This window comes from Octodon degus, unplaced genomic scaffold (genome assembly GCF_000260255.1).
Source record: "Octodon degus isolate 3935 unplaced genomic scaffold, OctDeg1.0 scaffold00287, whole genome shotgun sequence".
Taxonomy (NCBI): domain Eukaryota; kingdom Metazoa; phylum Chordata; class Mammalia; order Rodentia; family Octodontidae; genus Octodon; species Octodon degus.
Genome location: NW_004524863.1, coordinates 936,035 through 942,380, shown reverse-complemented (window position 1 = coordinate 942,380; position 6,346 = coordinate 936,035). Strand labels below are relative to the sequence as shown.

At 43.2% G+C, this 6,346-nt stretch overlaps 1 pseudogene; it reads left to right on the top strand.

Annotated features, from left to right (window-relative positions):
* Nucleotides 1–628: 628 nt before the first annotated feature.
* LOC101560994 lies at nt 629–1,326 on the top strand (annotated as a pseudogene).
* Nucleotides 1,327–6,346: the final 5,020 nt, after the last annotated feature.

Here is a 6,346-nt window from a genome sequence, read left to right as displayed (position 1 = left end):
AGGTGCTCTAGACCACTGAGCCATCTCACCAGCCCCTCACTATGTTTAGATCAGACTAGAAGTGATCCTCCTGTTTTCAGCCTCTTATGCATTGGGATTACAGGTGCGCACCACCACACTCAGTCTCAATCACAGCTCAGCAGGCCCTGGGGGTGGAGCCAGCAGGGCACACCAGGAATTGAACCCTGAGAGCTGTGTATATTTAAGGGGATGTCCTTAACATAGGTGATCTTGGCTGTGTATTCTTACTTTTTTGCTGTGCTGCTGCTGAAACAGGGTCTTTTTTTTTTCAGAACTGGGGATTGAACTCAGACCCTTACACTTGCCAGGGAAGCATTTATTCTACTGAGCCATCTCCCTGGCCCCTGAAATGGGGTCTTGTCAAATATTTCAGGCTAGCTCTTCTTGTGAGAAGCCTTAGGTGACCTGTGAAAATGTTTGCTACTCTTTTAATCCAGAAAACCCCACAAAATCATGCAAATAAAGAGGCTCAAATCTTCACATTCACTTTAAGATAGATTTTTTTTTTTTTTTTTCCAGAACCGGGGATTGAACTCAGACCCTTGCACTTGCCAGGAAAGCGACCTGGTGACAGAGTGAGAGGTACCTTGTTTGACAAGTTGGTATCATGGGTGAGTATAAGCTAGTCGTTCTTGGCTCAGGAGGTGTTGGGAAGTCTGCCCTGACTGTACAATATGTTCAAGGAATTTTTGTTGAAAAATATGATCCTGGGGCCTACCCCTTAGCTCAGTTGTTTAAGTGGGCACTTCAACAAAGCAGTCAGCCTCGGGTTGCTGTGGTTCGATCCCCACAACTCCAGCCAGCCAAACATGCCCTGAAGGCATTCTAAGCCAGCCAAAAAAGAAAAATATGATCGTACCATAGAAGATTCTTATAGAATGCAAGTTGAAGTAGATGCATAGCAGTGTATGCTTGAAATTTTGGATACTGCACGAATGGAACAATTTACAGCAATGAGAGATTTATACATGAAAAATGGACAAGGCTTTGCTTTAGTTTATTCCATCACCGCACAGTCCACATTTAATGATTTATAAGATCTGAGAACAGATTCTTCGAGTTAAAGACACTGATGATGTTCCAATGATTCTGGTTGGTAATAAATGTGACTTGGAAGATGAAAGAGTTGTAGGAAAGGAACAAGGTCAAAATCTAGCAAGACAGTGGAACAGCTGTGCATTCTTAGACTCTTCTGCAAAATCAAAATTAAATGTTAATGAGATCTTTCATGACCTAGTGCAGCAAATTAACAGAAAAACTCCAGTGCCTGTGACGGCCAGCGAAAAGTCATGTCAATTGCTTTAACATACTAAACGGATTGTAGCTCTGAGCCAGGTCTGAAGAATTGTTGCACAGTTCAACAGTGCCAGCATTCCAACTTTGTTAAACCTAGCAACATCTTAAATGGACTTTCCTGTGGTGGTACTCTGTAAGAGGCAGATGTAAGCTACTCTGTCAGTTTGTACATTCTAATCATTTCCCAGTATCACAAGAGAGATTTTTACTTATATAATAGTCCCAGAGTATGCAGCTGGTAAAACCAGAGGCTACATCCAGTATTACTGCTAAGAGACATTTCTTCATCCACCAATATTGTACATGTATGAAAATGGTGTACTGTATACTTTAACACACTCCATACTTTGTATTGGAGAGTACAATAATGTAAATCCTAAAAGCACCACTATGTTGGCATAAGAGAAGAAAGTTCAAAGAGCTTCTATATAGACTACTCCAGATTACTTTGCTTCTTTGATACTTGTAGCTTATTGTATTTTTTAAAAAATTTTATTTATTTGTGTGTGTGTACGTGTGTGTGTACGTGTGTGTGTCCAGCTCAGCCCACCAGGGGGCGGGGCTGGCTGGCATGTGGTGCTGGGGGATTGAACCACGGTCCATGTGCTTTGCTTAGCTTAGCTTGTTCTAAATAGGTGCTTTAGACCACTGAGCCATCTCACCAGCCCCTAAGCTTGTTCTAAGTAGGTGCTTTAGACCACTGAGCCATCTCTTCAGCCCATGTTTTTTTTTTTTTTTAAATCAAGGTCATTATCATTGTTTTGTACAAAATAACCGCTTTGATTAACACAGCTATGTAGTTTTTTTAATTTTTCAAAAACCTGTAGAGACAGTGATCTTGTCTTTAAAATGACAGTCCTTTCAGTATGTCTTAGATTAAAGACGTTGCCTTTAATATCTGTTGAGAAGGGAATGTCCAGACTTTTCAAGGTTCCTTATTATATATGTTTTCTTTTTTGTTTACAAAGGGAACAATGTTTATAGTTGTGTGTACAGCAGTGGGCTACAACAAGAAGTATATATTTTCAAACAATCTTTAATGATTTAACAATTTTTGTAAACCATTTTCAGGCTTCTGCAGCTGTAGACTCTCACTGTGAATCCCTTGCTTGCTCATGCATAAGTGTATTTGCAATACCAAATATACAGCTTTAGTATTTTTGCCCGTTAGTGGTTGTTTCACACGTGTAACGTTTTGGTTGAGAGGTTAAATGGTGGACGAGTACTGTGGATGTGAATGTGGGAAGTAATTTTAGTCATGTGTAGTTGGTCACAAGGCCTCATTTGCAGTAACTATTGCTGTTTTATTTAACAATGCCTTGTTGCTTTGTATGCATTAACATTTGGGTGTAAAGATTGTATGTCTATCCAACAGGGAGCCACAGTATTTAAATTGACCAGCCTAATGTCACACTTACTTTGAGGTGGCCAAATGTAAACTACAAGCCTTAATTAAATTGCTGCAATTTTGTATATTAAGAAAAGAAGTATTTGAAGGATGTCACATTAAAGAAGCAATGTGTGCCATTCCGGCATTATAATGGTGGAGTTGGTAGGTGTGCCCAGGCCAAACAGTGGGGCTGGACACAGGGTCGGTGGCCCAAACAGAGTGCTGGATTTTTTCTGCACATGCTTAAAAATGCAGAGAGTAATGCCAAGCTTAAGGGTTTAGATGTAGATTCTCTGGTTATTGAACTTATCCAGGTGAACAAAGCGCCCAAGATGTGCGCTTATAGAGCTCATGGCCGGGTTAATCTGTACATGAGCTCCCCCTGTCATACTGAGATGATCCTTACTGAAAAGGAACAAATTGTTCCTAAACCAGAGGAGGAAGTTGCACAGAAGAAAAAGATATTCCAGAAGAAACTGAAGAAACAAAAACTTATGGCACGGGAATAAATTAAGCATAAAATAAATGCAAATAAAATTAATGTTGTCTATTTAAAAAAAATAATATTTCAAGCTGGCCTTGGACTCCTTTTGTAGCTCGCGCAGGCCTTGAATTCATGGCGAGCCCCCTGCCTTCACCTCCTAGGATGTGAATTCTATCAGGTTACAATGCAAGCCCTCTATGTGTGTTGGCAGCTGAGATCTGCTGCCCAGCCATATCGCTGCTCCTCTGGGAGTGAAGGGAGCACAAGTTGATAGGTGAAAAGAACAGGTCTGAAGCCCCGCTTATTGTCTTTAAAAACTGAAGGACTTTTTTTTTGAGACAGGGTCTCACTATGTAGTCAGGCTGGTCTTGAACTCACTAAATGGAGCCCAGGTTGGCTTCCAACCTGCAGCAATCCTGCCTCAGCTTCCTGAGTGCTGGGATCATAGGAGTGCACCACCACACCTGGCAGAATATTTTTTTTTTTCCAGTGAGTTTCCTAGAAGGGAAAAAGACTTGAGTAACTTGTGTCTTAACACTGCAGGCAGCTTTAAGATCTTGATTTCCTTGTCTCCTTTGTACCTAGGTTTTCTTTCTCCTACTGTATCTCAATATCTCAAAAGGACTCTGGAAGACCACAGAGCCCAGCCTAAGAAGCACAGCCCTGGGGAGGCTGCAAGGCCGTGGGAAGCTCCTCGGTCCCACCCGACTTCAAGGCAAAGGGCATTCGCCCTGGGGACAGGGAGCTGGAGGTAGAAAAGGGGTTGCGTAAGGTATCTGGTTTCAAGACAGCCTTTCCTTCTATTCTTTGTCCTTGTCCTCCCCCACCTCCTTTTCCCTTCTCATTTCAACATTTTCTTCCCATTTCCCAATATCTAATATATATTTGAGTCATTTACAATTTTAGTTTCTCACACCTGAGAAACAATGTGGTATGTATGTATGTATGTATGTATGTATGTATGTGTTTTGGTTTTTTTTTTTCAGAACCGGGGATTGAACTCAGGCCCTTGTGCTTGCCAGGGAAGCGCTTATTCTACTGCGCCATTTCCCCGGCCCCTATGTGTGTATTTTTGAGATACGGTCTCACTTTGCAGTTCAGGCTGCCTTGAGTTCACTTTGTAACCCAGGCTGGTCTTGAACGTGAAATGATCTTCCTGTCTCAGTCTCCCAAGTGCTGGGATTACAGGAGCAATGTGGTATTTATTTATTCATTTATTTATTTATTTATTTATTTATTATTTTATTACGGAACTAGGGATTGATCTCAGGCCCTTGCACTTGCCAGAGAAGCGCTTATTCTACTGAGCCATCTCACTGGCTAATGTGGTATTTAAACATGTGTGTCTGCCTCATTTCATGTAAGACTATGGTCTCAAGGTGCATCCATTTACCCAGAAATGTCTTAAGTGTATCCTTCTTTATGGCAAAGTAGTATTCCACCATGCAAAAACAACACATCTTCTTTATCCATTCATTGGTTGATGGGCATTTGGGTTGTTTCCAAGATTTTGGCTACTACAAATTATGCTGCTATAAACATGGATGTGCATATAACACTGTGGTATGATGCTTTTAATTCTCTTTTAAAAATTTTATTTATGTGTGTGTGTGTGCGTGTGTGTGTGTGTGTGTGTGTGTGTGTGTGTGTCCAGCTCAGCCCACCAGGGGGCGGGGGCTGGCTGGCATGTGGTGCTGGGGGATTGAACCGTGGTCCCTGTGCTTTGCTAAACTTGTTCCAAGTAGGTGCTTTAGACCACTGAGCCATCTCACCAGCCCCTTAATTCTTAAGAGAAGATACCAAGAAGGAGAGTAGCTGGGTCAAATGGAAAAGACAGACCTTGGCTTGTGGCCCTCTGGCCAAGCACTTGCTGGGACACATGGTTGCCCAAGGTCTTCCAGTCATCCAGTGGAGGGCATGTGGCCCAAAAGTTCCCCAAGACGCAGATCTGCTGCAGCTTTGGGCCCGGGGTCCATTCCAGGCCCCTCAGGACGCTGCTGATGCCAGACACAGGTGTGTGTGGGCTCCACACGCAGCTCGGCCCTGAGTGCCTGCCTGTGGGTCACATTTGTGTTGGTAGCTTTGCCTTTGGGTGCACAGAAGTGTCCTGCGGTGGGGGTGGCAGAGTGGTCTCTGTGTCCAGCATGAGGCAGACTCAGCTCCCAGCCCCTCCTTAGGTCCTTGCAGCTGTCACGGCTCCCCCTTTGCTGTGCTAATTGCTGGGGCTTGCTGCTCATGGCTGGTGGCCAGCCTGCCTCTGGTCCTTTGAAGGCACCGGCCTCTTGCTGTCGCTCATGAGAAGGACAGGTGGATGTCAGTGTGGCCTTTCTTATGCCGCAGAACTCAGAGTGGGTGAACTCAGCACAAGGCTCCCCAGATACGCAGGTCTCCTCTGCCGAGGCACTGCCTGCCTCTCCCTGGGGTGCCCCGCTCCCCACACCAGTGCTCTATTAAATAATTTTTAACAGCTAAACAAAGGGCTGGGGACCTAGCTCAGGGGCACAGCACCTGTCCAGCATGCCCAAGGCACTGGGCTCCTTCCCCACTAGCACACGTGTTCATGCAAGTCAGGATCACAAGCCAAAAAAAATCATGAATCAGATGATAGCAACATTAAGGGTTTCTGTTCAATTAACAATATTAATGACAAAGCTAATGATAAAAAATGGGGAAGAGATTTTGCAACCAACAAAGGACTCATCTGAAACATGCAACAATCTGCTGCAAACTGACATAAAATAATAGAGGAATTCCTGTACAAAAGCAGGAAAAGGAAAGTGAAGGTGAAATTTATAAAGGGAAAGATCAGTGTAGCGATGTAGCTCAGTAGTAGAGCACTTCCCTAGCATAGATGAGGAGCTGGGTTTGATCCTCAGCATGAAAAAAAAAAAAAAAAGGAAAAGACAAAGGAAATAAATACTTTGAAAGATGACAAAATATATTAGCTGGGCGAGGTATGCTGCCACGCACCTATAATCCCAGCAAGAGGCAGAGACAGGAGCACCATGAGTTCAAGGCCAGCTTGGACTACTTAAGACCCTGTCTAAAAATAATAATAATAATAATAAAATAAAATTAAAGTACAACTGACAAAAGATCTACAAGGTGCTATACATGGTTTCAGGGTAAATCCTGAGGGATTTGAATGACCTTGT